The sequence below is a fragment of the Gallinula chloropus genome, assembly GCF_964237585.1.
Source record: "Gallinula chloropus genome assembly, chromosome: 7".
Classification (NCBI taxonomy): domain Eukaryota; kingdom Metazoa; phylum Chordata; class Aves; order Gruiformes; family Rallidae; genus Gallinula; species Gallinula chloropus.
This window is the reverse complement of record NC_140092.1, coordinates 22,466,175-22,489,648: the sequence shown is the minus strand read 5'-3', so window position 1 is coordinate 22,489,648 and position 23,474 is coordinate 22,466,175.

Sequence of the window (23,474 nt, the reverse complement as noted above, 5' to 3'; positions counted from 1 at the left end):
GATTGTCGAAGTCTTCTTAGGGTGAGACATAATGAACATAACCAGAAGCTCATTGTTAGAGCAGCTCCAAACATATACCAACTAGTGCTATAATCCTAAAACTGATTTAACACAAAGGCTATAATGAACCCAGACCTGATATGAACTGTCCATAACAAGAAATGTTGTACAGGCTGTCTGAGAGAAGGGTAACAGTAAAAGGTAGAACACAGGTTCTCATGGTGAAATGAATTAAAACAAGATATACTTCTACTTTTTGTTTGTTTAAAATAAAAAGTGTAGAAGCCTGAAAAATTGAGAATGTTAAATGGATAGCAAAATTGAAAGTAAGATAGGTAATAGACAAAGGTGACAAAGATTTAATCTTTTTTTGGATTAAGGTTTCAAAAGTGAAAGATAGGGGCAGAAGAGCTTGTCAGCAGAGACATCCATTCTATGAGGCTGACAAAGTAAGAGCTGGAAGAAGCCATACATGCAGTTGATGGGTCAACTCTACTGTGATAAGTATTGTGACACTGTTGTTTCTGTATTCTACGAACAGAAGATTGGTATGGATCTAAAACTAGTTGAAATGTTTATAATTTAAAAATTGATTAAATGACCTTCATATGAGTTGAAATTGATGAGTGACCTTCATAAAATAGAGGGTCAGTGTGCTTTTAGAACTATTATTATTGCTTCCACACTTAGGACCTTATCCACTGCCAAATTGTTATTGTAGTGGTAGTGCTGCTGTCACTGTTCTGATCCAGGAATATGAACAAGACAAGAAGAGGTCCTATCTTTTATTAGACCAACTGATATAGTTGGGAAAATATATCAGTGTTCAGGCACATGAGTTCTTCTTCAGGCCTGAAATAGAGAAAGCCACTCTCAAAGGTAAATACCAATTGCTTGCATCACCTGACGTAAAGAATAGTTGTTCTTTGTGAAAGAGGTGTTGGCAGGAAAAGAAATGCTGAAGTGGCCCTTTATCACATACATATCACCTCATGCTCTGGCTCTGGTCAAGAGTGAGCCAACAGACTCTCCACCGAGAACAGTCAGATATAACCCAACCTTGCTACCACAGACTAAATGGATGCAACTAGCTCTAATCACTGTCCTTTGAACCTGGCTCAAGTACAGCCAGGAACAGCAATGTAGACACTGCCAGCAAGACTTGCAGTAGGGCAGGAAATGCATTTAGGCAACCTTAATGCCAAAGCACTGCAGCAATGCTTTCCTTCTTGTCATTAATACAAGTTTTTTGAACTGCAAAATGAACCACAGAAAGTTAGGAGTTGGAAGGGACCTCGAATAACAAAGCAGTCAGATGAAGACATAATCTCAGCATCTAATGAAAGACCATAACAGCCACATCTTTCCATCTATCTGTCTTTATAAAATATCTTTAGTATATTGCATGCATATAACAGATGTTTCCATACATTAGCCATTGTATGTCAGCCTAACACAGATTAAGACATCAATATACCCAGGTTATATGTACCTGAGAGAGTCTAACGTCATGATGCAGATTTTAAGTGATTTCAGAGTAGTTAGTTAAAAAGAAAAATAGTCATTCAAACAGAAAAGTAAGAAACTACCAAATACAATTACAGCTGAGAAAAATTAAAACCTGAGTCATAAAAGAAGCACTATATTTTTTGGTTGATGTGAATTCTCTTGAAATTTTTATCTGGAATAATTTTTTTGTTTGTTTTTTGGACACTGTTTATTTCACTGTCTACAGAAGATGTATCTTGCTTGAATTTGTATTTGTAATATCTCCAAAGATGGGATTCTCGGTTTTTTTCCTTTCACTGTTATTTTTTTTTGGTTACTTAAGGAAAGATTGCAAAAAGCATCTTGTACCTCATAATTCGTAAGAAGTCACAAATACTAGTCCTGAGGCAGCATTAGTCTTAAGAGATTTTCTACAGAGGCATTGGAGAGGTTCCACCAAATCCTACAGTTTAACCTAGATATTTGACATCTCACTTTTGGGCCATATTAATCTCCATTTAGTTTTTGCCTTTTTTGTGCTATTTATATCTAACTTCATTTTTATAATATAAACCAGAATTAAATCATGAGATTATCACTTCAAATCAAATAGCGTTTGTTTTCAATATCAGTCAGGGCTATCTCCAAGAACATATTTAAACTGCAGAGGGAATTCAGCTATTCATATCACGTTTGCTTCCACAAGCAAATCTTGCCAAGCTGAAGAACTTTGAGTTAAGCCATATGGTTTTGATAAAACATGGTGATTTGAAATTTATTTTCGCTTTGCAAAACGAAAGTCAGTGCCAAAACACTGTATGTGCAAAATCAGCATCAGGAATAAAGTTAAGTATAGGACTGGTTGTGCCACACTGTTTGGATTCCACATTACATGGCTCAAGAGGACTCTGCAAAGCACTAGTAGCAAGAAGAGAGCAACCCACAGTGTAAAAGTTTGAAAATTACTCTATTTTCTAACATGTTTAGTGAATATAGGTAACCATTTATGAGAACCTAATCATGAGACACACTGAAGGGTTCCCAAAAAACAGGTTTAAAACTTTTTTAAATGAATTGCCATTTTATGAGTGCCGCAAATTACAGGTTACTTTTCATGTACCTTAACTCAAAGAACTGAACCAGTAAATGATCTTTCAATGAGCTACAAAGGAACTCAGAAAAAGATGTGAAATGCTGGCTTTAGCAGTTATTTGTAATGAGTATGAAAGGAAGCTATTTCTGTGCATGACACACTTCAAAGCATGCATTATAGTGGACCGTTTGGGGTCCTACATTGTCCTCTATATTCTAGTGCTGAATTGAATCTGAGCACTCAGTTTCAACTCTGAATCATGAGCCTTTCTCAGGCTTCATATTAAAAATTTACTGCCCTTTAGTGTCCTGGCTGATTTCAATATATAATTTAAAATACCTAAGTCTAGCAAGAGAAAGACAAGTATTTGGATTTGGCTATTTAGATTTAAGGCTGCTTTTTCCAGACTCCTTTCTGCTGCATAATCAGAAACTGAAATCACTCTTGAAAAGACCCAGCTTGACTCTTTAACACTGGTAACTTGTTCTTACAAGGCAAGATGAAATCCTGCAATCCATCCTTATTGCTTTGGCCTCTTCAATGCTTGGCAATTTTTGCTTTGTTTATAGTCAGCCTGCTTGCAAAGCAATTGAAAAGCATATTCCCTTTCTACATAGAAAGTTTTGGTTTCCTTTTATTAAATAAAATAAATAAATATCCTGTTCATGATGAAACTGATAGTAAAAATTTTACTTCTGGAAGTAGTACTGGATATAAAGTCTCTTGGTTTATAGTGCATTACCCACTGTGAGAAGGAGTTGAGACTACGCCTGGGCTTGTCTGCATTGGAGATAAGAAAAGTGGGTCAGAAGAAGAATAAACTGATCCAGATCAGACCTTCTTGTGAGTCTGGACTGCAAAACAGATAGTGTAATCTATGAATGGCAGTGTAAATTAAATTTTAAAAGCACCTTTTACAATCTTAAGGATAAACTACAATCAATATTTCTCCTCTAGGAAGGGAAGCTTCTGCAAACTGAGGTCCGACATTGCAGGAGCATTCCATATTCAGTATGCCTGTCAGCTCCCTGCATGAGAACTTAATATGCTTCACCTCAGAGTGGTTCAGTAAGGGTTCATTTACTAGTGTTCGTAAGGCGGTCAGACGCTATAATGATGCATATTATAGAAAATGTCACAGGAACGTTAATAATTCCCAGTGCAAACAGTATTTTAATCATGTGTAGCAGACCGAGCACAAGGCCACCCTCTGGGCAGTGAGGACAAACCATCAGGCCACAAAGCTGCCTGCATGCTGGGTACCATCCCTCCTCTCCTCTTTGAAAGGAACATGTCCTGTGGCCACAGAAGGGAAGATAATGAAGCAGATGTGCACAGAACAAATTAAGGTTGCTCAGGCAATTCCTAATTTTCCAGTGCACTTTTATTTCAGGCGGTGTGTGAGCGTGGTGGGGAGCTGCATGGATGGTTCTGTGCATCAATAACTTTCATTTCTGTGGTACCATAATGCTGATGTTTTTGTTGCTGAGCCATCGGTTATGTTCACACACAATTCATGAGCGCATCTCTCTGAGGTTTTTTGTTGTTATTGTTGTTGGGTGTTTGAAGTCTATTTTGAAGGTTCATAGGAGTTGAAATCAACTTTGAAGTGATTAATGGTACCTAATGCTAGCAGGGAAAGTGCTTAAAATAAGGGTAAAATGGTGTGTGCTCTCTTCCATTGCCCTCTCTTGCTAAGGTCATAATTATCAAGAGGTTAATTTAGCTCCAGGCCAAGTGCTAGGCTGACACACCAAGTAGTTAGTTAACACCAAGGACTAGAGCTGCAAAATAATGTAGGCAATGCAGTTTTGGGAATGTACCTGTCCATGCAGAGGTGAACTTTTGGAAGGTATTCAGTGGTATTCAGTCCCTAGACACTGCACTTCTGCTCTGGGCCTGGAAGAGATGAACCGGAGCCTGAAAAGGCCACAGCAGCTCTCTCTTTATTCACACTTGGGTCTTGGAGGTCATGTTGGTCCTCCCTTGCCCAAATTCCTGGTAGCTAAGGAGGAGCTGCATATGAGGTAGATCCAGGTTTGCTTCTTCTGCATGGGGGTCCTGGTGGCTCCCTCTCCTTCTTAAGGTTGCTTTTCCTGTATATCATTCTTGCTGCCACTTTAACCCACCCAACAAAGGGACACTCGGGGTGGAGAAATAAAATATGTGTTTACCTTAAATCATTGCTTTTGGGTCTTATGCTGGGAAACTGCCAGACAACTGCCTACGGTTGGGCTGTCAGTCTAACCTACTGCATCAGACCTGCAGTCTCGAGCTCTGGGGGACCACTGTTTTCCATATGGCTTCCAGCTAATTTTATCTATCTACGTTCTTGTAATAATATGAATTGCCCTAATATGTTTTGTGTGGGTATTTTCCATAAAGAAACTAATTTTTGTGTGTGCAAAACTGTACTAACACAAGTGGGATTTCACCTGACAAACCAGCACACCTGTGAGGAGGACCAGAACACATTTATTGGGATGTGGGAGTGGGATCAGGTAAAGCTTACACAGGTGTTTGACCATCTAAAATTTTCTTCATGTTTTTAACTTTCAGAGCTGAAAAGTGTAACTATGAAGTATTTATTTCTTTCACAGGAATGTAAAACAACTTGACACAATTTTATATTTGGCAACTTCAACTTTTTGACTTTAAAGCATCTTATACTTTGAACCAGGATTTTGGACTGCAATAAAATAGGTTGTAAGATTTGTTTTCAATACCTCCAGAGAATGTTTTCTGTTAGCCCTTTTTAGGAACTACAAGTCAGTTATAGTATAGCTGTTACAGTTTTCACTCTTTTTGAGTTTAGCTTTTTGTAGTTAATTGGTTTCCAGATTTTTTCTAAAAATACCTACTTTTGATCCCCATTTTCGTATATCTGAACTGACTATACTGACTTCTAAGAGTTTATTTTAAACATGGAATGTTACCAGTGTATATCATCTTCCACTGTTGGTTAAAAGGACATACTGTTGTGATACATAGTGCACACAAATCACATACAGGCATAGAACCACACGTGACTGTAAATGGTCTGACCTGGAGTTTAAGGGCTCAATGTAAATTTGCTGCCTTCCTTTCCTGAACAATTGAGAGATTATTTTTCCTTCCCTGTCTCAATAATTTGTTACCAAAACCCAAGATGAACTGCAATTTGATGCCACCTTGTTAAGTTTTTGCTCCTAATAATCATTGGTTTATGTGTGTTTGTTTTGCAGTATTAACTAAGTGTAGATCACACTCTAGAGAGCATAGGGCAAGGGGCAGTGCTGTATGTGACAAGCCTTAGAGACTTGAATAGTCAAAAAGGAAGCAAGAGTCAAACTACAGTTTTCTTCTGCTTCAGAGAAAGTGTTCTCAATATTATTATACTAGCTGCAGAACAATGTTGTCAGATCACTAAAAGCAAATAGAGACTTTAAAGTGGGCTGTAATTCAAAACAAGGGAAAGCAAAAATGCTGACGTGTCACCCAAAGCTAAGCTAGCAAGATTGACCCCTGTTAATGCATTTCTGGAGACAAACAATGACTTCTTTTCTCAGATGAGTGAGCTCAGAGGAGACAATTGCTCCTGCAAGGACCCATTTGACTCTTGTAATAGCAAGGACATAGAGAAGCAGATAAAACGGGGGCCTTTTGCCCATCTTTGCCTTTCTAGAAGCTCCTGCTGGCTGAGCAGAAGGGGTGCTCTTTGCACAAGCCATTAGGTGAACGGAGGGCAAGCCAGACGGAGCCAGCACTCAGGAATTCTGTGCTAGCACCTTGAAATAATGGTTCCACATAGGAGGCATGAGTCAGATGTGACTGTGTTTTTTCTGACCTTGGGAACATTGTTCTGAACCTCTCACTGCTCCTGGCAGCACGTTAATAATGACTACCACGCCGCATGCTGTTTAGCACGGGTTTTGTATGGTGACAAGTAGCTTTGGGATGCCATTCTGTCAAAGCCATAAGGAAATGAAGTTTCAATGACATTGCACTCTTGAGTGAGTTTATGCCTCCACCTGCCTCTAGGACCTGCCAATTGCTTTTTAATTTGCTGGTCAGTGATAACTGTAGAGAACAAGGGCTCTCAAAAGTATTAGGTTGCTACGAGTTCTGTAAAAACTAACCTCTGGGTGGAAGAAAGCACACCAATGGTTATGCTGAGGAGAAGACTGCAGAATGTTTTCATCATTAGACAGGGGAATGCCTAACTTTAATTTCCACACCCAAATTAGCCTTTACTGAGATTGCTACTTACTGAGCCCCTAAGCAAAACCTAATATTTCTAAATCAATTCTAATAAATTGTTGACTTTGCAGATGGTACTGAAGGGTTAGGAATGCTGGGCTTGTCCTAGATGTTTGTATATCTTTCAAACAGATGTCTATAATCCTAATGCCAAAGCAATGGCACGGAGCTGTGTGCATGTGCATGTGCCTGTGGTCTGCAGCAGCTCTTGGTGTTGTGTGGAGCCTGCTTCTTGGTGTGAATCGACGAGCACCCACATGCGGAAGGAAGCAGGCTGCTTTCACTCTGCCTGGTGATTCAGCTGCACAAAGTTTTATCCTTTATGCTTCTCCTGTCTATGCAAAGCCTGCACATAGCTGAGGACTCCTAATCCCTTTGAAATTCAGCCTCAGTGTGAAGATAAACACTCCAAGCTACTAAGAACTAACTGTGATAAAAAACTAAATACCGTGAAAGAAGAAGATGCTATCAAATGGAATGATTTTATTTTCTGAAAGGAATCACTTCCTGCATAATCCTCACATGTGGTATTCTTCATGTCGCATGGCAATAAAAGAAATCAGCATTCATTCAGGTCACACCCAATGCAGTTCTTCTCTGTGTAATGATTATAATTTCATTCTACCCCGTACAGTTTTGCATCTGCTCCCAGTACAGGGCCACCAGTCAAGTCTAGTCTAGTCAAATTAATCTGTCAGAGGATAAGCTTGAAGGAATTACTTCTTTTCCTCAAAGAAAGAGAATGAAAGCAACTTCCAGAATACTTGTTTCCTGCCACTCCTCCACCAAAGAAGAGACACTAGAAACCTTTGCTTGTTGTAAAGCAAGTCCCACCTCCATGAGGAGAAGAAGGAATAAAACCTGGTGTACTCAATACTTAGGTGCTAAATCCTTTTCACTGCTATAAGACCAGCCTGATGGCCCAATGCTTTTCATATTTCCACAGCCCCTCATGTGTCCCAAACCGTACCCCACTACTCCCAGCTACAAGCTATCCTCAGCTTTGCTCTCTGCTCCCTGTTGCTGTGTTGTGAACTTGCCAGTCTGCAGTTTCACGGTCCCTTCAGGTGCAGCGTGATCACATGAGGCAGGCAAGGGATGAGGTCCTCTTGCCTTTCCTTGCAAAAAAATTGCAGGTTTTTAATAGCTTGGAGGATCCACACACAGAGAAAAAGAGACTCAGGAAGGTTAAAAGGATTGGGGTGTGCTTGCTAAAGGAAGGGTGCCCCAAGACTGCAGGAGCTAGGACAGAAGTCACTGTGTTTCCATATTTGCCAGTTTAATGCCAGAGCTGGCTGCAGGGCTGAATTCAAATGGGGAGCTGCATGCCTGATGTGCTAACATGTGGGGATGGGAGCGGAGGTGAGAGTGAAGTGCCTCTCTCTTACCCTTCTCCCTCTTCCCACGGGAAATTTACATCTGAATAGCAGTTTGCTGAATTTGCGTGCATGATCTGAGCTTCTCCTATGTTTAGGTCTAGAGACAGATTTTTTTGGTATATAAGTAGGCTTGGCCTCATTGGTTTCATGTGGCTACATCGATTCATTCCAGCCAAAGATGTAAACTGTTCTTTTCAGGTGTGATTGCTTAAAATTAAGAGCTTTTAACTTTTCCTGTTGCCTAGATGAAAGAATTATAGTGCTGCAATCTCACAGTCAAAACATTTTTATTCAATTCATTCTGCCAGAGGAAGCCTCATTTGGAAGGTATAGTACGTACCAAACATTTGAAGAAATATTTTTTCCAGTGCTGCTTGCAGAAAAGCCTCTTGGAGATCTGGGGCAATTTTGATTATAGTACCACAACGTTTAATGATATTCATCAGACAGTTGTGTTTTTATCCTGTCCGGGAACTACAGGGGACTTTCTATACTTCTGTGTGAAATCCTTTCTCTCTCTACTACAAAGATATTTAACTGCAATTCACACTATAAGCTCTTTTTTTCCTGCTGTGTTTGTTCTGCTCTGATGCCTGACAATCTCTTTTATATTTAGGGACTGCTGGGACAGCTAGATCTGTCCATATAAGTATCTGGATCTAAAGCACCACTTGTGGTCCTCTCTAGTCCTTTCATTAGTTTTAAAGAACTCCAAAAGCTGCCCAAGAAAAGCAAGTTTGAATAATCTACATTGATGGAATTTCTAACAGGATTTGCACTCCCAGTGACCATTCTTTAGGAATTCAAGATTGCAATAGTTCTAAGCCACTAGCAAAGAGTCATCCCAAGAATTAGTTTTAATCCTATGAAGGTGGTTTATAGTGACTCCTCATCGGCTAACCTGGTCTTCTCATTATTTAGTACTTCTGCAAATGTTAACAGTGACAAGTCAATGTTTTATTCTAAATTGTTCATTAATTAAAAAATTAAGAGAAGAAACAGTCCATTAATGAGCTTACAAGTACTACCCACTTTATTTTCTCTTTGTAGTTGTGTTTCATGATAAATATATTAGCAGGTGTGTAATTTGTTTAATATCTCTTCTTTCCTACAGAAACCAAATCTTTTGTAGGAATACTACTGATATTTCTTTGAATTATTTTATTAAGGCACATCAAATATTAGCATTCCAGAAATATGCACAACGAATCTACAAACGCTGATTTAAATTATTGAAGAAAATATTCAAGCAAATCTTATTAGACTGGCTGATAAGTATACTGGAGCCGCAAATAATTTAATTAGAATTTCAGCATTTGATAGTTAGCTACATGAGTGGCTGATGATCTAATTTGACGTTGTATTACCTTGGAAACTCTTTATCCTCAGACAACACCTCCCCCCCAATAATCAGGTTATTGTTTAACAAGTCACTTGTTTTTCATTCAAATTAGTGAAGTGTTAAAATACATGAACACCAATAAAACTGCAAGTTGCAGAGCAAATCAGATTTTCCACAGGTAGACAAACATACACATATTACATGTATACATACAAACAGAAAAGACATGTTCATTGGATTAAATGTTGATCTAGAGGTTTCTGAATATAGTTTGTGTCTTCTAGGGCAGCTGCACAAAAGATGGCACAGATGATCAGCTTTTCTCCATGTTATTCATTCTTTAACAGTGACTTGACCAAGTGTGGTTGAAAGTGATTTCATTCTAAAAAACAAAAACTACAGAAATGTGCAAAAGTGCAAAGTGGTTTATGCTAATCCAGGTGTATCCATTCAATGGTTCATTCTGCTGCATAAGTGTACAGGTGTATTTGTTTCAAATAGATACAGCCGAAGGAGCAGAAAAGTCTTCAAATTTCTTTATGTGCAAAAGCTTCAGTATTGGTATTAACGTTACAAAATCTAAGCCTTTCCATAAGAAACCAAATAGTTACATGGACAAGCTTTTTATGGGAATTTCTAGGGGTCAGGTTTAATCATGGATTGTCTTCTGTCTCTGCCTCGAACCTGTTCCATCCTGTAACAGTGTGAAGAAATATAACTGATTTTAAACTCTGTTTCTGTAAGACTCATCCACATTATGCTACACACTGCAAGCAGTCTCCAAATGATAATAAATGTGCACACTGCTGGTAGTCTCAAGTACAGAGATGGATCCATTAATGAGGGTTTTATTTGTCATAAACAGCAAAACAAAAAAAGAAATTACAAATCATGAATCAGAACCACTGCATTTTGCACTTCCTGGGCACTTGTAATATTACCTTGATTTGCTCTCCTTTTCACATGATAATCTTATCTCAAGTCAAACAATACCTTTGTCCTCATGTGATGTACAACAAGTTCTGTTGAAGGGCTACATATTATTAAAACAACAACAACAAACTCAACAGCCACAAACTGGATGTCTATTATTGTAGGCATTGCCATTTGCCATTCTTAGCTAGAAAATGTTGGGGAAAAGTGATTTTAATATATACATACTACGAAGAGCAGAAATTCCAAAGGTCCTTGTGGATATCCATAATGGCCTGAGATGGACTGTGAACTGAGGTATATTTGATCAGAGTGAAAGTTTATGCTGTCTCCATGCTGAATGGTCTAGGATCCTGACATGTGTTCTTTTAATGTTTAAGTTCCTGATTATCCCAGTGCCCAACAACTCTCTTCTCACAAGGAAATATGGCAATTCAGTGGAGCTGACCCTTGAAGTTTTTCCTATAGGTACATAGCTTTTATTTTCTCACAGTATTCCAAGTATAAATCCAATGTTATTGTATTGTTTCTTGTTTATGTAGGTAATTCCTACAGTACACAAGGAATGCATTTTATTCAAGTATTTACCATTCTTGCTAGTAATAAAACACGTAGTATAGAAAGTAAAAGAAATATATGTAATTAAAGGGAATCTGGCATTTTCCCAACTTGCTTAGTCAATGAAATCTAAAGCAAATTACACAACAAAATTCATTAGGGAGGAAAAGGTGAGAGAATGATAAACCCAAACAGTTCACCTTCTGATTGGTTGTACCACACAGTGTATCTGGACTGCCTGCAAGCTTTTTAACTAAGGCAAACTCTAATGTCTCACTCTCCATCTCAGAGGGGGTAGTTTGCAGAGAACTGGTAATACTTTTAGGCTTTGCCTTCTCTATCACCTCGCCAGCACACTTCGCAGGAGTTTAACTAACTAAAATTGAAGTCAACTTTGCCAGAAGGGGGGTAGGGGGGGACATTGAGCTTGTGGTAGCTGGAGTTTCAACAGACATGTGTGAATATCTGTACAAAATAGTGGTCTGCAATAATTTTTGTAAATGTCCTTCACTCTGGACTGTTCAAGGATCTACATACAAACTGCAGTTTGTGATGGCAGGATACCGTAGCAACATCTTTCAAAGGACAAAAATCATCTTAGCACCTGTTTCAAAATGCATGCTTACATGCAGTGAGTGTGACTGACTGGTCTTTTCACATAAGATGTTTGGCCACAGCACACTGATATCACATCATTGAGGGGTGGGTCTGAGTCAGTGTACTCTAGAGGCTCATTAGGACCTTGGATGGATGGAGAGTGCATGTTGGGAGAGCAGAAGGGACTGACAGCTGCTTGGGCAAGTCTTCAGTAAGTTTTAGGAGCATAAGAAGTGCCTTAACTGACTTGATAAATGCTCCAGCTATCCCTGCACTGGCATTAGGTGATACTCTTTAAGGAGTGTACCAGAGCCTGCACATTGTCAGCAGACCAAACGCTCCATACTCCCGGCATTCCCAGTGATTATACCATGAATTGACTAATCCATTTTGTAGCTGTTGATGCCACTGGCCACCAAGCATCCTGTTGCAACAAGCTCCAAGAGTTCCTGATCTGCCAAATAAACAAATCTTTATGTGTCTGAAATCCACTTAGCTTTAATCAGTGCTCCCTTATTCTACTACTGTGAGAGTTGGTATATCAATCACCTTATCAATTGCTTTCACGATTTTGTAAATCTCAGCAACATCTGCTTCAGCCTTGTTCTCTGAAAGTGAGCATGCCAGCTGCCTTAGTATCATACAATTGATACTGCATTGTTTTGATAATTTTGCTTGCTATCCTATGTACTTTTTCTGTCATCATTAGTCCAAGCTGGTAGAGAGACCAAAAGTACTCACAATGTCATGACACCAAGGCTTCTTCTCAATGCCATTCCTAGTGATGGCCACAACATTTTTCTAACACTGCACAATGACTCCATGAATCCAGAGAGCTGCCAATGTGTTCCCATAATACTTTTTCTAAATTGTCCTTGCCAGGTTCAGAAAGGGCAGTATCACACAGGTATCATTTTGATTACTTTTCCCTACATACTTTAGTTTAAAGTAATTGTCATGGTTTAAACCCCAGACAGAAACTAAGCACTACAGTCATTCACTCACTCCCTGCCCTAGTGGGATGGGGGAACACAACTGGAAGGGTAAAAGTGAGAAAACCTGTAGGTTGAGATCAGAACAGTTTAATAATGGAAGTAAAAATAATAGTAATAATGATAATCATAGAATCATAGAATGATTTGGGTTGGAAGGGACCTTAGAGATCATCTAGTACCAAGCCCCTGTCCCCTGGGTAGGGACACCTTTCCCTAGCCCAGCTTGCCCAAAGCTCCATCCAACCTGGACTTGAACACTGACAGGAAGAGCATCCATAAATTCTCTGGCCAACCTGTGCCATGTGTTTTACTGGATTGATGGTGTGGAACAAGAGGAATGGAAGAAAATGAGGTTTTCCTGAGTGCAAAGAAAATCTATTTTAAGTCAATTATGTGAAGAGTTGGAATGGTTCAAAGTAAATGGTAAACCAAAAGCAAGGAGATATTTCCTATATCAATGCAACTAGAAAATGTTTGTCCTGGCACTGATCATCAGTAAGCTGCGTCTCACCTGCTCTTCCATTCATCTCCTCCAAACAACTTTTAGTTGTGCTCTGCAATGACTGGTGTCTGACTCACCCTGCTACAGATTTCAGAATGAGCCTGTCCTGCCATTCTGATTCCTGAGCACAGAGAAAACCCAGATGCAATGCAAGTAATTTTTGAAGTCCAGCAACAAAGATCAGAGCAGCAGGAAGAAAGGGAGTAGCACTAGGGCTGAATTTTCATGCACTAGTGAGAGGTCGGGATAAGAATCACAGACAAAGCATTTACTACACTAGGCAAAAGTATGCTCGTTACATTTACTACAGAGCTCCTAGGAATTACTAAATTGTTGTCTTGTTTTCAGTCTGTCAAAACACACCAACACCATTAACACATACAAACAGTATGTGTTTGGCATTTTATCTACTGAAACCAGGACAAGCCAGAAGTTCATTAGGCAAGACCCCAGCTTTGTAAAATTGTTATACTTATGAGTTATTTTCCCCTTTTTACTACTTCTGTGCTACTGGAAATGCATGAAATTAAACATACTGTATGCTTTTGCCTTATAGTATCTGATATTGCAAACCATAATTTCAGATTGAACAGCTGATATTAGATTTCCAAAACAGCATGTCAATCAGCATGCTATTTGGGGTATATTTTAAAAAAAGAAGGCAAATGGAATTAACTGTCACTGAAGGCAAAGTATATTAACTGTCATCATGAACAAGAGCAAAGAATTATATTCTTTTTTCACATGATAAGTGAAAGACCTTGGTCCTTCCCACTTAGCTCTACACCCATAACTGATACACCTACATCATAAGCCTGATCACTTTAGGTTCTCTCCATAGATCAAGGTACTTTGAAGGGTCACTTTAGGTGTGAGGTGGGCTGTGTCACTCTATAAAAGTGACTAAGCTCCTAATTTAGACCTACTGAATCTGGGCTTTTGCAAAGAAGAATACTTCTGAAAGGGAAAAAAAATTAACTCCTTTGAATGCCTAAGTAGATCATGAAAATCACAACGATAACACACATTGTGCTGTCAAAGGAAAATGAGACATTAATTGAGTTAAGTGATAGACTGAAAAATACCTCTTTTTGAAACAAATAGTGAAAAATAGGAGTTTCAGAGCCCTGAAAGAGATTTAGGGATGGGATGATACTAACAGCTGTGCCAAAACTTGTAAGTTATTAAGAACTACATCTTATATAAAACCAAGGTGGTCCACCTTGAACAAAAAAATATTCATGAGGGACAGAAATCTTCCCGCACCATCTCAGGTGAAAATTAGATGCTTGGGGAGGGGAAGCCAGAGCTCTCAGTCTTGAGTCAAGAGACCCACTTCATTCATTGAGTAACTGGTTGAATAAGGCCTTGGATATAACTGCTGGATGTGGATTTATGTGGTCTAACTCGAAAGGGATAGGAAGAAAGCCCACGAGTCTGTCCCAGAGCTACAGGCGCAGTATACCACTGTAATTATTAACTTGTGTCTTCAATAAATTTTTCTGGTTGCTGTGGGTTATCACTTGTCAGTTGGCAATTTTATCAGCCAGGGAATACAGACAGACCCCCAAGCTTCAATCCTTTTAGCATTCTCTTCTTTCAAGCCTGTTTTTTATTACCCACTAGGTGACCATAAACCAACTGGCAACATTTAACAATCACTCTGTCAGTTTTGTGGCTTTTTAATGTAAAGAAGAAAACAGCCTGTTCTCTGCTTTCCCTGTCCTCCACGTGCGACCAGGCAGGGTTTCTTAATTCTGGTCAGGTTGCAGCTCCCACGTTTGCCCAGTTGCCTCACTGAACCTGAAAGCTCCCTGCTTTATCCAAGGAAGCACCCACAATTCCCCTATTTCCCACAGCCTTTGATGAATGTTTGATAAGAACATCTCTAGCCCTCTTGGAGGTGCATCATGCTCTCAACTCACAATGCAACAGCCGATGAAACAAACTTTAAAGAAAGTTCTGCCCTCACATAGAAACTTCTGCATGCTTCCTGTCCTGTGTTTCTGCCTGGTTTTTCTGTCCTTTGGGCTGATTTTCTTTCTTAATTGTACTTTAATGAGTTTCAGCTCACCCTCTAACCCTGTGATTTGCTTTACTGTTTCACTTGACACTTGAGTGATACGCAGCTTGTTCTCATTGCCCGGTTCATTTTCATATTCTATGAGCAATCATAGCATCTTTCTGAAAACACTGAGCAGCTGCTCAGAGGTTCATTTTAGATCTTTTGAATTTTTTCCTTTTCTGGGTGCCTGGTGCTATCTGTCTCGGTTCTTTTTATCACACAGAAAATCTGATTTAGCAAATTTTGCTTAGATATTTGCAAAGGTGAACTAAAAGTAAATGGAGATAAGAAGCTGCTCTCATTAAAGCTGCTGGTAGAGATACCTGGACTTCTGGATCTTTCCGAAAGAGACAAAAACTAGTAGCAGAATCTTAACTCAGTATCCAGTTCTGTCGCTGAAAGGATCAGAAATCCATGTTGTAAGACCACTCTCTGTTCCCTTCTGCACTATTATAACACTGAATCTACCGAAAACCTAAAGAAGCAACAAGAATATATCATGCCTTTTCCTTAGGACACCTTTCTCTGTGATTCCCAGATTATGCAAATAATAGATATTATAAAATTATTGAATGGGCAGGATCCCATCCATCCCAACCTGGCATTGGACACTGCCAGGGACCCAGGGGCAGCCACAGCTGCTCTGGGCAACCTCTGCAGTGCCTCAGTACCCTCACAGGTAAGGTTTTCTTCCTAATATCTAAAACAACCCTATTTTAATTTAAAGCCATTACCCTTTGTCCTGTTACTCCCTGCCCCTATAGACTAAAAAGAAAGTCATTCTCCATCTTTTCTGTGGCCCCTTTACATACTAGAAGGCTGCTCTGTGGTCTCCCCAGAGTCTTCTCCAGACTGAACAAGCCCAACTCCCTCAGCCTGTCTTCATCAGAGAGGTGGTTCAAACCCTCTCATCATCTTCATGGCCCTCCTCTAGGCTCACTCCAACAGCTCCATATTATTTCTATGTTAGAGACCCCAAAGATAAACACTGTTGTCCAGGTGGGGTCTCAGAAGAGCTGAATAGATGGGGAATCACCTCCTTCAATCTGCTGGTTCTGCTTCTTTTGACACAGCTATGGATATGGTTGGCTTTTTGGGCTGGAAGCATACATTACCAGGTCATGTTAAGATTTCATCAATGAACACCCCAAGTCTTCCTCAGAGCTGCTCTCAATCCATTCTCCACCCAGCCTGTACTTATGCTTGGGATTGCCCTGACCCACGGGCAGGACTTTGCACTTGACCTTGCTAAACTTGATGAGGTTTGCTTGGGTCAAACTCTCTAGCCTGTCAAGGTCCCTCTGGGTGATGTATCCCTTCTGTCTAGCATGTCAACTGCACCACACAGCTTAGTGCACTCAATCCCACAGTCCATGTTGCCAACAAAGATGTTAAACAGTACCTGTCCCAGTACTGACCTCTGAGGAATGTCACTCATCACTTGGACATAGGGCCATTTATGGCAAATCTTTGAGTGTGACCACCCAGACAATTCCTTATCCAAGTGGTCCACCCATCAAATTAGTGTCTCTTCAATTTAGAGGCAAGGATGTTGTGTGAGACAGTGTCGAATTCTTTTCACAAGTCTAGGTAGATGATGTCAAGTTTTTCTTTCCTTATCCACCAGTGCTATAACCCCATTTTAGAAGGCCAACAAATTTATTAGGGACGATGTGGTGTTAGTGAAACCATGTTGGTTGTCACTGATCACCTTATTTTCCATGTGTCTGACCATATTTTCCAGAAGAATCTGTTCCGTGATCTTGCTAGGCACAGATGTAAGACTGATGAGCATGTAGTTCCCCAGATCTTCCTTGTTTCCCTTCCTAATTGATAATGCAAAATTTCCATCTTCAGGTGCAATTATCTCTATACAACCTTCCATTACATTGAAGTATTTGTATTTAGTAGAAATTTATAATTACCTGTAACTGCAGGAAGCATCTTACATCTTTCAAAATGAGAGTGAGAACCAGCTGTAATTTCTGGCTGCAGTTACAAATACTCAGCTACTTTACATGTGTGACAGCTTTCAATAACTGCTAACAGTTTTCTGATTTTGCATTTTTTGACATCTTTTGAGTTCCATAAGAATTTTTTCAAGAATTCACAGTATAAGAAAAAATTGAAGAAACTATTTTTTTAAATGCCTGGTGTAAATCAAACTCAGCTTCTTAAGCACAGACCAGTCACTGTAAAAACTCACAGTGTAAAATTACTAAATATAAGAGAGCACAAAAGCACAGAGGCAAGTCTCTCTTCTGTAATATACATAGCTTAATTTTGTAAAGTCGTATTTTCCTAAACCATAACTTCTGCCTTATCTTTCATTGGAACTCATCTCTCACTTTCTAATCCATATTTCAGGGTGCTCTCCAGTAGCAGAAATTAGTGCTATGAGCAAAGGGAAAATAACTCTTCATTTGTGTGTCCATGCAATCTAACTACTGTCACCTGAACCACTCTTTGCTTTGCAGTCCTTGAGGGGTCCTCTTTCACCTCACAGATGAGCAGACAGACCAAGAAACTCCTGTGTTACTATAGAGATCCAGATATGTCACCATGTGCAAGTAGGACATGAGCGAATGCTGACTTCTCTTGTCTCCATAGTAACCTCCCCATCTTCACCTCCAAGGGTTGTCCCTTGAGGAGCGCAGTCAAAGGAGCTCAGTGTTGGCAGAAACTCCTGAATTCTGCCAGGCTGTCTGAAATGACCTAATCAAGCACCTATGAAGCACAATACAAGGACAGCTGATGAGTGATGCTTGAGAAGGAGATACGTTATACATTTATTTACCAAAGTAGGGTGAAAAGAGTGTGAAAAACATTCTACTGTAGCTTCAGTCAGTCAGTTTGTGTAAAACAGATTGATTAAGCAGTTGGGGACAGAGATAGCTGGTAAAACTGATGCATGTGGTCTTGACATTTATCTGGTTACAATATTGCACTGACACCAAGGCTATGTATGAAGATAGAAGAGCCTTTTAGAAGAGTGAGGAACTATACCCAATTCCACTTTAACCGCTCAGCTGACATGGGAAGGGAAGAATGTCATTCCTCATACATGATTTAATTTTATTTTTTGAAAGAAAGGAAGTGCTCACTGAACTTTGGTTTGGGATGTTTTCTGAGAGTCAAGTCTCAATGGGAAGCATGAGATGTGATAGTAGCGCCCTTCAGCGCTGTTCATGCATTGGCTTCACCCCAATCTCGTTACAGGCAGAAGTCTCCATTCTGTGTGGACAACTAATTTTCAATGGCACCAGCAGTGTCTGAGTCAGGCCTTGTTATCATCAGATGGTTTTAAAACAGAATCCTAATTAAGACATCGTCAGTGTGGATCCTAGTGGAAAATTCATGATACAGTGTGGCTTTACAATACCTTTATTTATTCTGATGGTGCTGTTTGTCAGAAAAATATTTCTTCCCATGTTATCATTGCTGGTGGCAGATTCATGTTGAGAATGGTGCTGGCTACACACAGTTGCAGCTTCTTCAGTTTCTAATATGCATGATCAGAAGCTGACAAGTTCATTTGCATTCACTTAACTGATATGTAACATTTATAGTAGTGTAAGTTCTAAGACTTGTTATTCTCTCACAGAAAGATTTATTCTTTAAACAAAACTGTGTGCACAAACCAGAGGGAAATCTTTAAGCATGCTTTGGAATGGCTATTTTTTGGTCTTTCAGGATAATTCCTTTAAGAGCCTATAGAAGAAGTGGTTGGGATTTTAGAAATGTATTTATTTATGTTAGCAAATGATGCAGCCTGATCTCCTAAAGTTGCTTGCTTTGAAGAGAGTGTTCCTTTCCTAGGGTAGTTCATGCCTGGATAAAAAGCATTAAATGTGCTTGCTCCAACATAATGGAGCTTTTCAAAGGCAGATCTGCAATAAGTGAGAAGGCACACCTTTTCCTTTCTCACTGCAGTCATTCTGTTAAACTCCGATAGTCTTGTTCTGGTTGTTCACTTAACTGTCCTTATCCCTGTGATACACTCCTTGTCTTGTTGAGTCTTCTTTTTTTTTCCAATACCCATTCTCTGGGGGTTGGCTTAGAGGATGTGCCATGAATGACAAAACTCTAGAAAATGATGTTTCTCTTGCAAAAAGAGCACAGCTAACATGGGATTATGTATTCTGATACTGTTGCAACAGTTTTAGCACTGTACTTCAGTGGTGGTGTTAAGTGACCTCATGGGACTGCCAGTGGTGGATGAGGGCAACCAAGCATGGGCTCCTGAGCTGGTGGATGAGGGCAAGCAAGCATGGGCTCCTGAGCAGCAAAAGCGAGGTAAGGAGTGGCTGCAGACATTGAGAGAAGTTCGCTGTTGTTGGGAGGCTGCTGTCAGAAGGTCCTGAATAACTGATGAGAGATTCCAGCTGGTGAGACTGAGAGTCAGACATTACGAGGCTTCAGATGTTCCCCAATGCTGATGGATCACCCTGCTTGCCCTGTTCTCATGTGTGTTGCCTTCCACCCTCTGTTATCCAAGTTTCAGACTGTCTGTGCCCCTTTTACTTGTTCTCCCTGGAAATGTCCTCCTCACTACCGCTCCCTTCCTTTTCCCAAAGCCGGTTTCTCCCTTAGACCCCTTTGCATTCCCTTTCTCTTCCTCCCCAGAGTCCTGAGTAGTTGAATTACTCTAGTGTTCCTTGGCTCTGTTGGTGGATGGCGCTTCCCCTATTTCCCATCTGAATATTTTTAAATGAGAAGTCTTTAGGGCAGTGACCACCTTTGATTTGCTTTATAAAGCACTCTGGGGACCTACTCTTGGATAGCATTGAACACAACAGTGATAAATTTGCTATTGATATAAGCAAAGAAACAAGTTTGCTGTACTGGCTTTACTGCTGGAAGGCAAATCACAGACTGTTCACCCTTTCCCTACTGGTATGCTGCCACAATTACATTTTCTCTTGCAAAACACAGAAATAAAGCAAAGATTCAAATTACATCTTGAGTCTGGATTCTTTTATGTCAGGGAAGCTAAACCCTGTAGGGGAAGGTTGTGTCAGGGAACATTGGCCCAGCAAAGAGTAATAATAGAGTAATAGAATAATGATCTTAATGTACTAAGCAGATTTGTGAAGGAATTAAACAGTAAGTGCTGATTTTTGTTCAGATATGTGTGTCTCTCTCTTGCTCTTGCAAATTAGACAGAGCTGTGCTTTAGCATCTAAGGACAGATTTGGGAAACTCAATTATACAGAAATCAAACCATTATGCTGCTTTTTTTATCAGTTTCATACCACATTTTTTGTTACTAAGATTGCTTGACAATGCAGCAGCAAAATTGGTACTGTTTTAGAGTATTATTGAGGATAATATTATGAAAATGTATCATAGAATTATAGAATGGGTTGGAAGGGACCTCAAAAATCATCTAGTCCCAACCCACAGCCATGGGCAGAGACACCATCCACCAGCCCAGGTTGCCCAAAGCCCCATCTAACTTGGCCTTGAACACTGCCAGGGAGGGGGCAACCACAGCTTCTCTGGGCAGCCTGTGCTTGGGTCTCACTACCCTCACAGTGTGATGAATTTCTTCCTAATATCTAATCTAAATCTACCATAATTTAGTTTAAAACCATTACCCCTTGTCCTATCACTCTCTGCCCTTGTAAACAGTTGCTCTCCATCTTTCCTGTAGCCCCTTTATGTATTGGAAGGCCACAATAATGTCTCTGTGAACCTTTTCTCCAGGCTGAATAACCCCAACTCACTCAACCTGTCTTTACAGAGGTTATAGTTGCCTAAAAAATGTCAAATAGATCTGTTATCATCAATACTTGTTTTTTCAGTATGTTTCAGTACTAGCAGAACAATTTGAACTTGAAAATTTTGGATTTTTTGCTATGGTTTATGAATATTGGTCCTGATAAGTTCTGGTCCTGATAAGTTCTGGTCCTGATAAGGTACATACTAACGTGAACCTCTGCTGCTTTTCACTGTTATGAATATTTCAGACTGTCCACATAAAGGGTACAATCACCTGTGTCAGAAAATTACAGTGGATTAGAACAGTTAGTATGGAGCTCCCTAAATTGCTGACTGGTTGTCAGATGAATCCTGAAGCGCTTGGTCACTTTCATGTTCCTGTGAATGTACATTCGAATGGGTTAAAACAGAGACTCTAGAATACTGTAAAACCAGGTGATCCTGGAAACTTGGTAGCTGTCCAGATTCACAACCAGAAGTATGTTTGAATACTTCCCTGTGTTCAATTTTAATAAAGACTCGGACTGAGCACCTAAAAAACAAACCCAAATATGGGAAGGTAGGAGAGTGGTGCAGCGGAAGCGTGCTGGGCCCATAACCCAGAGGTCGATGAATTGAAACCATCCTCTGCTAGTTGTTGTCTTTATTGATCCCCCCACACTGCCCCTCTCCCTGGCTGGACAGATGGGTGTGCAGTGCAAAGGTAGTTACTGCTGGGCCAGTTAGCTCAGTTGGTTAGAATGTGGTGTTTATAATCCCACGGTCGGGGGCTCGAGCCCGGTACGGGGCAAGGGTGGGTTTTTTACTGTGGTCTACTTGGACTTCAGTAAAGCCTTTGACATGGTTTCTCACAGCATTCTGACTGAGAAACTGGCTGCCACTGGCCTGGACAGGTGTACTCTCAGCTGGCTTAAAAACTGGCTGGATGACCGGGCCCAAAGTGTGGTGGTGAACGGAACAAAATGCAGCTGGAGGCCGGTCACATCCCCCAGGACTCAGTCCTGGGTCCAGTCATGTTCAACATCTTTATCAATGGCCTCGATGAAGGGATTGAATGCTCCCTCAGTAAGTTTGCAGATGACACTACGTTGGGAGGAAATGGCACAAAGCTGTGCCAGGGCAGGGTCAGATCAGATGTTAGAAAAAATTTTTAACTGAAAGAGTTGAGGGCCTGGAACAGGCTGCCCAGGGAGGGGGTTGAGTCACCTTCCTTGGATATGTTTAAAATAAGGGTAGCTGAGGTACTTAGGGATATGGTTTAGCATAGGACAGGAACAATTGGACTTAAAGGTGATCTTAAAGGTCTTCTCCAACCTTGTGATTCTGTAATTCTGTAATACCCATTTCCTCTGAACTAAAAGGGTAAGAATAAAAGCTTTCCGATCATGATCTTCATTTGATGTATTTGGAAACCAAAAAAAGCTCTTCAATAGTCCCTCATGTTCCTTAAGGATTGGCATAAGTAGAAAGTTTGCCAGAAACTTCTAACTTTAAGCTGTTTAGTGTCACATTGTCATATATTGATCATAAAGGATAAGTTTAAGAAAGAAAAATAATAAGAAAAAGAAAATAAGCCAAAATCTTGTTTAAAACACTTTTTTTTTTTTCAGCATTAGTAAAACAACCTCATCTGACTTCTTTTAAAGGCAAGAGGTGAGATCTTATTTGTCACTCCATAGAACTGCAACTCTTAGAACTATATCCCAGCTCCTTGAACAACATTCCTGTCATGACAGTTTTGGAAGAATAAGATGAATTCTCCTATACTGTACAGATATTCAGCAAATTGTAGGCCAGAATGTTTTCATTCTGGGTGCTTTGCAGTCTATGTTTTCACATAATATTATTTGTCCTTTTTTTCTTTTCTTTTTCCTCTTTGCATATTCCACCAGTGCATTTTTCAATATTTTAGCAGTCTATCAAGACAGTGATAATTGTCATTGAAAGCAATTCTGAAGAAAACATTCTATGCTGCAAACCAGCGACCTTTTTACAAGCAACTGTTGAGCAATAGCACTTTTACTTTGTGTAGTGAGTTGAGAGCTAGATTACATTTCTTCAGTTAAAAAAAAAGGGGGGGGTGGGGGGAGGCTGGGAAGTAGTTTTGATGCTTTCACTGTTGTGAAATATTGTAGGAGGGAAATTAACCTCCCACTACACCTCCATTTCTTATTCTCTGAAAGTTTCCAGGCCTGATTCACCGTTGTATGACTTCAGTTACAATGGGTATGCACAGGAAGAAGTGCAGCTGGAGTAGCACCATAGAGAATCAGACCTATTATCTTGGCAAGTGACTAATCTTGCACTCCATAGCACAGCCTTTAAAACACTTTTCAGGAAGTAACTTTCTGCTTCAACAGAAGTGGTGTTTACCTGCGCCTATACGTTGTCTGCATTCTCTGAGACAGCTATACTGAGGCTTATTTAAATAAAACAGGTCTCATAACTGGAGAAATACTAGAGGCAACTTTTATCCCTGCTAAAAGTTGGTCATTTTACAAAGTAAACAGGAGGGGAATGGAGAGTTGGAATCGTCAGCCAGCTGTGACTAGGACCAAA